Raw genomic sequence first — 13,644 nt, forward strand, 5'->3', positions numbered from 1 at the left:
TGCTGAGTGGTTCCAGCATTTCTTGTTTTTATTTCAGATTTCCAGCATCCGCAGTATTTTGCTTTTATGTTATTTTTAGGAACTTGCTGTATTTCCACATTAATTGCCCATTAAACAAATTAAAATCAATCCAATCTATTTTTCCCTCTCTTTATGTACCTGATTTAAAATCTAAATTCACTGTTCCTTCTCTGTCATTTCTGTTTCTTTCTCAATCCTTAAATCTTATTAGTTGAGAAGATAGACTGTTGGTCCCACCATTCACCAAAGTTCCAGTGTACACAATGACCCCCCCAACCATTACTGAATAGTTTCCAGAACTAAGAAGGCACTAAAAATTCTCCTGCACGTCAAAGTGACTGTAGTCGAAAACTCAGTTGTATGGACTGGCATTTGTACCTAATCAAGGCATACAGATGAGAATGCGTGTATCTAGTGACACCTGACAGGATCTTAACAGCTTGGAAATCTATTAGGTCTTTTGAAATGTTGAACAAACTGAGCTCTGTCTGGATGTACGATACTCAAAATACCTTCCCCCCTTGCCCATAAAATGGAAAGAATTACAGATTGGTGTCTCAGTCCACACAATGGACAGGACATGCTGCAGTACATTACCAGTTCATCACCTCACGGAGTGGGAGAGAATTTCAAAATGCCTTTTGCCGACAAGTGTTAACCATGAATTTTTCACTCCACTGATCTAAAGGTCAACATCAGAGCACAAGATTGTTTTACAAACCATCCTTTCTTACTTAACTCTCCCATGCTTTAATTAGGGTTATTAGGGTCTCGTGACTTACTTATTTAAATTGCATTATTTTGCTTTATGAGAAGCTTACTTCAATGTGTGGGGAATCCCAAACACTGCACAGAGGCCCATCGAACAGTACGAGGATTCTTTGATGTAAAAATCAAACAGCTTTCACATATCTCAGAGGGTGCCCTTTTCTCAATGACTGAATCAATTTAGAACTTTATTTAAAACAGAGGTTGGGAGGAGACAAAACCACTTCCTGCAATAGTGCATCTGCAGGTAAACTTATTCAACTGGGTTTTACTCAATTGGGATAACATTTCCAATAATTATTTTAAATATTTAAACAGCATACCTGCAGAATGGCTCAATAGCAAAATGGGTAGCCCAACAATTTAGGTCCAGTCCCTGGATCAGTAGTTGGGAAAATTCAGCTAAGCATTGTTTGTTAAGGTCAACTAGACTAATGTTGGAATTGGATTTTTGGAGAAGGAAGAAGTGAGGAGGAAAAGGAAGTGGCAGAAGGAGAGGGGAGAGCAGAGGAGGAGAAGGAAGAAGGGAGGAGGAGGAGAAGGAAGGGGTGAGAGAGAAGGGAGGTGGAGAAGGAAGAAGGGAGGAGGAGGAGGAAGAGAAGGAAGAGGGGAGGAAGAGGAGAAGGAAGACACGAGGAGGAGGAGAAGGAAGGAAGGAGGAGGAGGAGAAGAAAGAGGTGGAGGATGGAAGGAGAGGCAGAGGATGGAAGGAGGGGGAAAGGATGGAAGGAGAGGGAAAGGATGGAAGGAGAGGAAAAGGATGGAAGGAGAGGGAAAGGATGGAAGGAGAGGGACAGGATGGAAGGAGAGGGAAAGGATGGAATGAGAAGGAAAGAATGGATGGAGAGGGAGAAGATGAGGATGGATGGAGAGGGAGAGGAGATGGGAAGGAGGTGGAGAGGCAGAAAATGGGAAGGAGGTGGATGCATCATGTTATGAAAGTACTTCCATTTTGTGTTAAATTTTAAGGACTTGTGTTTTAAAACACAATTCATTGATGCCAGACTTTGTGTTTTTTTTATTTAAAAAGAGGTCATCGTAAGGTCTTAGTTTAGTTTAGAGATACAGCACTGAAACAGGCCCTTCGGCCCACCGAGTCTGTGCCGACCATCAACCACCCATTTATATTAATCCTACACTAATCCCATATTCCTACCGCATCCCCATCTGTCCCTATATTTCCCTACCACCTACCAATACTAGTGGCAATTTATAATGACCAATTTACCTACCAACCTGCAAGTCTTTTGGCTTGTGGGAGGAAACCGGAGCACCCGGAGAAAACCCACGCAGACACAGGGAGAACTTGCAAACTCCACACAGGCAGGACCCAGAATTGAACCCGGGTCACTGGAGCTGTGAGGCTGCAGTGCTAACCACTGCGCCGCCACTGTGTCTTTTGGACTTATTTTGTAAACAACCCTTACTGGAAGTCAACTGTCTTTAGATAATTACTCAGTAGGGGCTTTTTGACTTGGGGGAGATGTTTACAGAGAAGTGACAGGCCAAGATTTATAGGGGTCAGAAGGCTTGACTCGAGATATTGCTTTTCTTTTGCTTTGGACAGTCAGTTAGCCTTTCAAAAAGCAGCCAAGAGAGCAGTCACCCTAGCTCAGCCTGTTCCATTTCTTTGAAGAGCCTGCTAGCTTTTCCATCTCTTTGAGAAGCTCTTAGAAGTGAGTGTAAGAAATAGAGAAATTGATGATGCATTCCTCCTGAAAGGCCTGCCTGAAACCCTGGTTGCCGCATTTCTCCTGAGACGCTGGAAAAACCTGCAGGAGAAATACTCAACGCCGCCTGAATGAATTGCGCCAGAGAAAGATTCCCATGGCAGCCGTCTACGTGTTTTTGGCACGCCTAACCAAAAAAGGGACAACTAACATCTTTCCATATCTTTTCTTTTTTTCTTCAAGAATTACCAAGTATTTGGCCAAAGTATTTTGTCTTTTTTTTTGTAACAGAGCTCGAAAGAGAAAATCTCTATTTTTTGGTTAACCTGTATCTGTGTGTGAGAGAGAGAGGGGCTAAGCTAAAAAGGGAACTTGCATATTTCAATCTGTATTTTAACGCTTTGCTTCGTTACAGGTTATGTCTTGTTTTGTAATAAACGGATAATTTTGTTGTTTATTACAGAAACCTGGTTAGTGTATTTTATTTAGGGGTAAAAAAGTAGAGTATATGACTGACCGTATCGGTATCTGGGTAAACATTTAAATATATGTTGTGACCTGTGGAGAACTGGAACTAGAAAAGACAGTGCATTCCACCCGCCTCGGTCGTAACAATAGGGAGAGATGGGGAGGTAGAGACAGATGTACAAGAGCAGAATGAGTAGAGAGGAAGGGGAAAGAGACTGAATAAAAATACAGGAAGGTGATGATTAGGTAGAGTTGTTCCATACAGCTGGCTTGTTGGGCTTAATGGCCTTTTACCATTTCTTATCTAAGTGAAGAATTACTATCAGTTCTTCAAAAATTGCTGACATAATTACAATCAAGCAAACTGACTCAAAGGTACTAGAGGCCATTTGGACTATCTTTCAAAAACTTGTATTTATATCACAAATCTGGTAAAAAAAAATCATAGGGTACTTTACAGGGGGAACAATGAATGGGGAACAGGAGGTGGGAGTGATGGATTTGCTAGATTTTGGGAGCTGCACTGCAGCAGAAGTGACCGATAATTCCAATCAGGCTTCTCTGTTTCAGTGCATGTTTCTCATTTGGAGTGAGGATTTTTCTAAACTGAAGGCCCAAAGTCGATGAGCCTTCACATCGAGTGGAATGAGTTCCAGAACTCTAGATATCCTGTACTGAAAATTTACCAGCAGAGATGTACTCTAAAAAGAGACTTGATCTTTACATTCAGGGATAAATTTGTGCTCATCAAGGTGAAGATGTTGGTGCTTCTGAAAGAAACCTCTTTGATCTTCGACTTCCCGAGTCAGTAACTCACCTGCGTAGCTCAGGTTAGATGCAGAGTAAAGCCCCCTCTACACTGCTCCATCAACTATTATCAGGTTAAATAATTGGGTTAGGGGTACTGTACTGTCAAGCACTTAGCTACATCCTTAATGAGCATTAACAACTTTAAAAGGTGCAGCCCAACTACAGAGGTCAAACATCTGCATTTCCCAAACAAGGGAAATGTAAATAAAAGCAAAATGACGAAAGGTCACAGACCTGAAACGTTAACTCTGCTGCTCTCTCCACAGATGCTGCCAGACTTGCTGAGTATTTCTGGCACTTTCTATTTTTATTAGGGAAATGTAAATATTCGACTTCTATAGCAAGGCTGTGCACAATTTTCTCTGTGTGAGAATATCACAGCTGTACTGCGGGAGGACACCTCAGAGGGGTCATGCAGCGAGGCAATATGGGTGGAGCTCAGGAATAGGAAGGGTGCAGCCACGATGTTGGGGGTTTACGACAGGCCTCCCAACAGCCAGCGGGAGGTAGAGGAGCAGATATGTAGACAGATTTTGGAAAGATGTAAAGGTAACAGGGTTGTAGTGGTGGGTGATTTTAACTTCCCCAATAATGACTGGGACTCACATAGAGCTAAGGGCTTGGATGGGGCAGAATTTGTGAGGAGCATCCAGGAGGGCTTCTTGAAACAGTATGTAGATAGTCCAACTAGGGATGGGGCCATTCTGGACCTGGTATTGGGGAATGAGCCCGGCCAGGTGGTCGCAGTTTCAGTGGGGGAGCATTTCGGGAGCAGTGACCATAATTCCATAAGTTTTAAGGTACTTGTGGATAAGGATAAGAGTAGTCCTCGGGTGAAGGTGCTAAATTGGGGGAAGGCTAATTATAACAATATTAGGCAGGAACTGAAGAATTTAGATTGGGGGCGGCTGTTTGAGGGTAAATCAATATCTGACATGTGGGAGTCTTTCAAACGTCAGTTGATTAGCATCCAGGACCAGCATGTTCCTGTGAGGAAGAAAGACAAGTTTGGCAAGTTTCAGGAACCTTGGATAACACGGGATATTGTGAGCCTAGTCAAAAAGAAAAAGGAAGCATTTGTAAGGGCTGGAAGTCTAGGAACAGACGAAGCACTTGAGGAATATAAAGACAGTAGGAAGGGACTTAAGCAAGGAATTAGGAGGGCTAAAAGGGGTCATGAAAAGTCATTGGCAAACAGGATTAAGGAAAATCCCAAGGCTTTTTATACGTTTATAAAGAGCAAGAGGGTAACCAGGGAAAGGGTTGGCCCACTCAAGGACAGAGATGGGAATCTATGTGTGGAGCCAGAGGAAATGGGCGAGGTGCTAAATGAGTACTTTGCATCAGTATTCACCAAAGAGAAGGACTTGGTGGATGATGAGCCTAGGGAAGGGAGTGCAGATAGTCTCAGTCATCTCATTATCAAAAAGGAGGTGGTGTTGGGTGTCTTGCAAAGCATTAAGGTAGATAAGTCCCCAGGGCCTGATGGGATCTACCCTAGAATACTGAGGGAGGCAAGGGAAGAAATTGCTGAGGCCTTGACAGAAATCTTTGCATCCTCATTGGCTACAGGTGAGGTCCCAGAGGACTGGAGAATAGCCAATGTTGTGCCTTTGTTTCAGAAGGGTGGCAAGTATAATCCAGGAAATTATAGGCCAGTGAGCCTTACGTCAGTGGTAGGGAAACTATTAGAGAGGATTATTCGGGACAGGATTTACTCCCATTTGGAAACAAACAAACTTATTAGCGAGAGACAGCATGGTTTTGTGAAGGGGAGGTCGTGTCTTACTAATTTGATTGAGTTTTTTGAGGAAGTGACGAAGATGATTGATGAAGGAAGGGCAGTGGATGTTATCTATATGGACTTTAGTAAAGCCTTTGACAAGGTCCCGCATGGCAGACTGGTACAAAAGGTGATGTCACATGGGATCAGAGGTGAGCTGGCAAGATGGATACAGAACTGGCTCGGTCATAGAAGACAGAGGGTATCAGTGGATGGGTGTTTTTCTGAATGGAGGGATGTGACTAGTGGTGTTCCACAGGGATCAGTGCTGGGACCTTTGCTGTTTGTAGTGTATATAAATGATTTGGAGGAAAATGTAGCTGGTCTGATTGGTAAGTTTGCGGACGACACAAAGGTTGGTGGAGTTGGGGATAATGATGAGGATTGTCAGAGGATACAGCAGGATATAGATCGGTTGGAGACTTGGGCGGAGAAATGGCAGATGGAGTTTAATCTGGACAAATGTGAGGTAATGCATTTTGGAAGGTCTAATGCAGGTGGGAGGTATACAGTAAATGTCAGAACCCTTAGGAGTATTGACAGGCAGAAAGATCTGGGCGTACAGGTCCACAGGTCACTGAAAGTGGCAACACAGGTGGATAAGGTAGTCAAGAAGGCATACGGCATGCTTGCCTTCATCGGTCGGGGCAGAGAGTATAAAAATTGGCAAGTCATGTTGCAGCTGTACAGAACCTTAGTTAGGCCACAATTAGAATATTGTGTGCAATTCTGGTCGCCACACTACCAGAAGGACGTGGAGGCTTTGGAGAGGGTACAGAGGAGGTTTACCAGGATGTTGCCTGGTCTGGAGGGCATTAGCTATGAGGAGAGGTTGGAAAAACTCGGATTGTTTTCACTGGAACGACGGAGGTGGAGGGGCGACATGATAGAGGTTTACAAAGTTATGAGCGGCATGGACAGAGTGGATAGTCAGAAGCTTTTATCCAGGGTGGAAGAGTCAGTTACTAGGGGACATAGGTTTAAGGTGCGAGGGGCAAAGTTTAGAGGGGATGTGCGAGGCAAATTTTTTACACAGAGGGTGGTGAGTGCCTGGAACTTGCTGCCAGGGGAGGTGGTGGAAGCAGATACGATAGCGACGTTTAACAGTTATCTTGACAAATATATGAATAGGAAGGGAATAGAGGGATATGGGCCCCGGAAGAGCAGAAGGTGTTAGTTTAGGCAGGCATCAAGATTGGCGCAGGCTTGGAGGGCCGAATGGCCTGTTCCTGTGCTGTACTGTTCTTTGTGTGTAAAGTTGAAGGAAGAATTATTTTGAATCGACACATGTTCACAGACTTGCACTTCAACAGCCTCTTTCACAACCTCAGGATGTCCCAAAGCACCTTACAACCAATGAGGTACAGTCACTGTTGTAATGTAGAAATGCAGTAGCTAATCTGCACACAGCAGATCCCAAAGCCAGCAATGAGGTAATGACTAGAAAATCTGTTTTAGTGATGTTGCTGGAGGGATAAATATTGGCCAGGACACTGGGGTTAACTCCCCTGCTCTTCTTCGAAATCGCGGCATGAGATCGTTTACGCCCACCTGAGGAGATAGATGGCATCTTGGTTTAACATCTCATCCAAAAGCTCAGCCAATTACGATTCCATAGGAAATATATTTACCTTAGCAAACAGTGAAAAACTTACTCCCAGATGCCGTGATTAATTAATGCCCCAATTGGCGCTGAACTTTTGATAGAACTGTTACAAATGGAGACTTGTTCCCATCACAACTTGTGCTGCAAATATCAAGGTCTCACAATATAATTCACAACACTGTTTGTCATAATCAATTTACAGCCCCACAAAAAAGATTCACAATAATCCAGGTGCAAGTAAAGGGCACCTTGTGGAAGGGAGGAGAGAGGCTAATGAATCAGTAGCTGTTTCAACATGAGACAAAACTTCGTGCTTGGAAGCCCAATATATTTACATCTTCACATCTGTTTTCCTTAAATACACTTTTTCTCGGAGTAAGGGGAGTTGGGGGTGGTGGGAGGGTGAGGGCTAGCCTCCATCTCTGGCCAAGTCTCAGTCACAAATCCCAGGCTGCCCCACCATGGAGCTCTTTCCTCTGCCACTATAACCAACTGCTGGGAGATATGCTGTGAAGGCTTTAATATCCACAGGACAGGGCATCTCCAAGGCTGAGGAGTGCAGGCGATAAGACAAGGTGGAAGGATGAAGGTAAGGCTGCATTTGACAAGCGACCACTGAGACTGAGAGGGGTGAGGGGATTCCATCATTTTGTGGTTGTGAGAAAAAGTTCTTCCTCCCCTCCTACCCTGTAATGATATATATAGAATAGACACAGTGCACAGGGGTTCGGGGGTGGTGGAGGGAGGGAAAATCACAGTGTGGATCAGCCTTCCAAATGCTCTTGTCTGCTCGACAAGAGCAGTCACTTTTATCCACTCCTAACACTACCAACATTACAGTTCAAATCCGGAGCTCATGGTGCAGTGCAAAACAATGTGGCTGCCGCATGTCCATTAAAACAGTGACTAAACTTCAAAAAAGTACTTCATTGGCTTTAGGGCATCTGAGGTGGTGAAAGGTACTCTGTTAAATGAAAGTTCTTCTTTCTTTCTAAACTGGTGCAGTGATTAAATTATTGATGTCTGTTAACATACATCGATGGTAACATAATAACATGACTGTGGCCTCACAACAGGGGGGGAAAGCATGCCAGCGATTTAAATAGAACACCGCCAAAATCTGTAATTCAGCTACAAGTTACAGGCAACCAGCAGAAAATGCAACGGGTTTCCCTGCTGTATGAGGAATAGTGCAGACAGTGTGTTTAATAAAAAGGTTTGCTTCAGAACACATGTTCTCAAAGCCGTTGCTTTCCCCCAGCACTTGTTTTCAAATGCATAGGTAAAGTGCTGGACACAATCAGTGTTTGAAATCACAACCCGTCCATTCTGCAGGAGGATCTGTCAACAGCACTGCATTAGACTCGAGACTACAAAATTCTTTGTCAATGCTCCTATGACGAGATAAAGGAAATGAGTGACACGAGGGTTAGTCAGTGCTTTGGGGAGGAATCCTGCCACAAGGCAATGAGGACAGATGTATTTTACTTCATAAAGAGACCATCCTACCTCCCTCGTGCAAAACCTACCTGGGAGACAAAGATCCAGTTTCGTAGTAACATCTGCATTTTAAAATTAACTCTGGCTAAATGAGCTGGTCATTCATCTGATTGCTGCTTCTGGGTACAAAATAGCTGCTTTGTCCATCTACGTAACAACAGTGACTGCACTTTCATGTAAGTGTTGCAATATTTCTAAGGGACCTGATAAGACACTATATTATCTTAAGTTCTTTCTTTCAATTCTTCAGGCAAGTTGTTCCATCAGCTGTTAACACCTGGGGATTCTACAGGCAGTGATTATTTTAAGGGTTAAATTATGCTTAGAATATAGTTTGTAAATACTAGGATAAAATTGAGGGAATCAGTTGGTACTTATGTAGAATAATGAATGCTCAAGAATGAATTGCAGGTTGGAATCTAATCAAAAAGTTCAAATGGCTTACATGTAGAATAATGAAAGCCTGGGATTGAGTTACAAGCTGAAATATAATAGATGGAATTGGATGGATTATATATAGTAAAACAAATACCTACTAGTGAGGTTCGATGTTTTATCTATATGATGCTGGAGCCAGTAACAAGATGGAATAAAAGACAGTGTAAGTCAGCAAAAAGCAACTTTGTGAAACTCATAACTTTTGCAGTATTTCTACAAGTGTAAGATCAGCACCGACACAGAAAACATGCATCTCACTCAGATTCATACATAAAACATGCATATACATAGCATCCTGAGACCAAACTACTTGTCCCTCACTACTGCGGTGAGGAGCTTCAAAGGAAAAAAGTTCTTTCCATTTCATCAAAATCCAATGCATGAAACCCCTTCCCAATCACTCCCATTGTGTACAATTTGAATGGATCAAACCCCTTCCCAATCACTCCCATTGTGTACAATTCCAATGCACCAAACCCCATTCCCAATCACTCCCATTGTGTACAATTCCAATGGACCAAGCTCCTTCCCAATCACTCCCATTGTGTACAATTCAAATGGACCAAACCCCTTCCCAATCACTCCCATTGTGCACAATTCGAATGGATCAAACCCTTTCCTAATCATTCCCATTGTGTACAATTCCAATGGATCAAACCCCTTCCCAATCACTCCTATTATGTACAATTCCAATGGACCAAACCCCTTCCCAATCACTCCCATTGTATACAATTCAAATGGACCAAACCCCTTCCCAATCACTCCCATTGTGTACAATTCAAATGGACCAAACCCCTTCCTAATCATTCCCATTGTGTACAATTCAAATGGACCAAACCCCTCCCCAGTAACTCCCATTGTGTACAATTCCAATGGACCAAATCTCTTTCCATTTGTTATAAATGCTGGACTTTGTAACTTGTTAATGTTTTTTTAAAAATTGCAATTTTTAAAAGTTTAAGATGGAGTCTGGAAGGACAGGCGACCTCACATCCACTCTGCTAAAGGATAGGACAGGCCAAAGACTTTTTTTTGAAAAAAAAAACAGACTGCAGGAGTAAAACCTGAAGAACAATGGGTTTCACTCACCCAGACTTTCAGGTCATAAAACAAGGAGTCAGTGATTTTGAAGATGCAATGTACCAAGCAGCTGTTAACACCTGAGCCCAGGTGGCTCTGTGAAACCAGACCTCTGGACTTTGGAACAGACTAATAAGATACTGACTTGAGTCAAGATAAATGTAATAGATTTTTTGAGGGCAGACCAGCTGCAAAAAGGGAAACAGCGGTTGCAGCCTCGCGAGAGAAAGAGCGGGGACACCTGCTCTCGGAAGCCTTATACAGCAAAAGGTTGCACAGACTTGAACCTATTTTGAAAGTTGAAGCTTGAGGAGTAGAAGTTCAAGACCAGCAGGATCACCAGGAATCGCCTTATTCATGGACATCCAGGTCGGAAATGCTTGGAAAAGTGAGCGAAAAGGACATTTGAGTTTTCAAAAGTCGAGGAGATCCAACGCATTGTTACTGGGAGGAGTTTGGGACTTTGAACCACAAAGGATTTTGCCATCAAAAAGGACTATGTAACATTTAAATGAGGTGTGAGATTTTCAAGTATTTTATTAAGAAAATACCTTTTTTAGTAATTTGGTGTATCAGCTTCTTACAAAGTACTATTTGGTTAATGGGGATTTCTTTTAGTTTAGTTGTTATAAAAGAAGTCTTAAAATGTGAAACCCTGTCATGTAATTCTTTAAATTATTCTGACGGTTCATATCTCGTATTTTAACGTCAACAGTCTCACTGAGGTCAGAACACAAATCATTTGTACAATTTGAGTGGACCAAATCTCTTTCCAATCACTTGTGCTGTTGATCAACATCTTGCCGATTTTTCCCATTACGTAGAATTTCAATAGACCCAAACCAACATTCCTGAATTATAAGAAGGGTCACTGACCCGAAACGTTAACTCTGCTTCTCTTTCCACAGATGCTGCCAGACCTGCTGAGTGAATCCAGCATTTCTTGTTTTTGTTCCTGAATTATTCAATGATTTAAAAGATGAGCAGAACAATTAATCACTTAAAATGTTCGCCCCTCGAGATCACAGAATAATACAGTGCAGAAGAGGCCCTTCGGCCCATCGAGTCTGCGCAGATGCATTAAAACACCTGACCTGTCTACCTAATCCCATTTGCCAGCACTTGGCCCATAGCCTTGAATGTTATGACGTGCCAAGTGCTCATCCAGGTACTTTTTAAAGGATATGAGGCAATCTGCCTCTACCACCCTCCCAGGCAGGGCATTCCAGACCGTCACCACCCTCTGGGTAAAAAAGTTCTTCCTCAAATCCCCCTTAAACCTCCTGCCCCTCACCTTAAACTTGTGTCCCCTCATAACTGACCCTTCAAGTAAGGGGAACAGCTGCTCCCTATCCACCCTGTCCATGCCCCTCATAATCTTGTACACCTCGATCAGGTCACGCCTCAGTCTTCTCTGTTCCAGTGAAAACAACCCAAGCCTATCCAACCTCTCTTCATAGCCTAAATGTTCCATCCCAGGCAACATCCTGGTGAATCGCCTCTGCACCCCCTCCAATGCAATCACATCCTTCCTATAATGTGGCGACCAGAATTGCACACAGTACTCCAGCTGTGGCCTTACCAAAGTTCTATACAACTCCAACATGACCTCCCTGCTTTTGTAATCTATGCCTCCATTGATAAAGGCAAGTGTCCCATATGCCTTTTTCACCACCCTATTAACCTGCCCTTCTGCCTTCAGAGATCTATGGACAAACACGCCAAGGTCCCTTTGTTCCTCGGAACCTCCCAGTGTCAGGCCATTTATTGAATACTTCTGTGTCACATTACTCCTTCCAAAGTGCATCACCTCACACTTTTCAGGGTTAAATTCCATCTGCCACTTTTCTGCCCATTTGACCATCCCGTCGATATCTTCCTGTAACCTAAGACACTCCACATTGAGATAACAGCACATTTCACAGTCTAACCCCTTTTTGGGTAAAATGTGTTTTCTATTAAGCTCTCTGTTTTTGGTTGAGGTTGAAGAGTGATTATGAATGTTTAAACATGCTGTGGAGACAGAGGTTTACATTTAGCTATTTTTATTCACAGTTTATTGAAATCCGGATCAAATGGGAACCATTTCTTGGCAAAGCAGTCTGTCTTGTTTATCAACAATTGACTGAAACAGGACCTGCTATACCAGGACCAAGCATACAACAGGCAAACAGGATGAACAAGAGCCTGTTTACAGAACGGTGGTCAGATGGTTGTGTGGACTTACGTAGCCTACAAGTACTTACGTAAAACAGTGGTGTCCGCTAGTCCACCCCTCAGAAGTAAACTTTTTTTGCGGGGGAGGGGGGGGAATTTGTACTTGGTGTGCTGAAATTCACTGTCTGCAAGGATGGTGGAAACAGATTCAGTAGAAACATGCAAAAGTGAATGGGGCAAATATTTGAAAATGAAAAATTTGAAGGGCTACTGGGAAAGAGCAAGGGGAGTGTGGGACAAATTGGATAGCTCTTTCAAACAGCCAGCACAGGCATGAATGGCTGAATCGCCTCCTTCCGTACTGTATGAATAAATCAAAGAATCATAGAATGGTTACAGCACCAAAGGTGGCATATGTCTCGTTATGACCATGCCGGCTCTCTGCAAGAGCAAATCAGCTAGTCCCACTCCAAGCCCTTTCCCTGTAGTCCTGCCAATTATCTCTCTTCAGCTGTTTACCCAATTCCCTTATGAAAACCACAATTGAATCTCGTTCTACACTCTCAGGCACTGCATTCTAGATCCACACCACTTGCTGCATAAAAAAGTTTGTCCTCGTGTCACTGTTGGTCCTTCTGCCATCCACTTTATATTGGTGTCCTCTGGTTCTCAACTGTTCTGAAAGCTAATGTCCTAACCAGAAATTTAACTGGAGAAGCCTGATAAGTAATGTGGCTACAAGAGCAGGTCAGAGGCTGGAAATCCTGCAGCAAGTAACTCAGCTCCAGACTCCCCAGTCTGTCCACCATCTACAAGGCACAAGTCAGGAGTGTGATGGAATGCTCTCCACTTGCCTGGAAGAGTGCAGTTTCAACAACACTCATGAAGCTCGACACCATCAAAGACAAGGCAGCTGACTTGATCAGCACCCCATCCATCATATTTAACATTCACTCCCTCCACCCTTGGCGCTCAGTGGCAAGATGCACTGCAGCAACTCGCCAAGCCTTCTCTGACAGCACCTTCCAAACCCGCAACCTCTACCACCAAGAAGGACAAGGGTAGCAAACACATGGGAACAGCACCAGCTGCAAGTTCCCTTCCAAGCCACACAACATCCTGACTTGGAACTATGTCGCTGTTCTTTCACTGTCGCTGAGTGAAAATCCTGAAACACCCTCTCTAATAGCACGGTGGGTGTACCTACACAATATGGACTGTAGCAGTTCAAGGTGGTGACTCACCAAAACCTTCTCAAGGGCTATTCGGGATGGGCAATAGATGATTGCCATGCCAGCAAAGCCCACATCCCATGAACAAATATAAAAAAGGAACAATTTTTC

At 43.4% G+C, this 13,644-nt stretch overlaps 1 protein-coding gene across 3 annotated transcripts in view; it reads right to left on the reverse strand.

Annotated features, from left to right (window-relative positions):
- Nucleotides 1–13,644, reverse strand: part of LOC137367890 (exocyst complex component 6B) — a 755,392-nt gene that overhangs the window by 217,249 nt on the left and 524,499 nt on the right. The gene's annotated exons all lie outside the window — the stretch shown is intronic.

The sequence above is a fragment of the Heterodontus francisci genome, chromosome 1, assembly GCF_036365525.1.
Source record: "Heterodontus francisci isolate sHetFra1 chromosome 1, sHetFra1.hap1, whole genome shotgun sequence".
Taxonomy (NCBI): Eukaryota; Metazoa; Chordata; class Chondrichthyes; order Heterodontiformes; family Heterodontidae; genus Heterodontus; species Heterodontus francisci.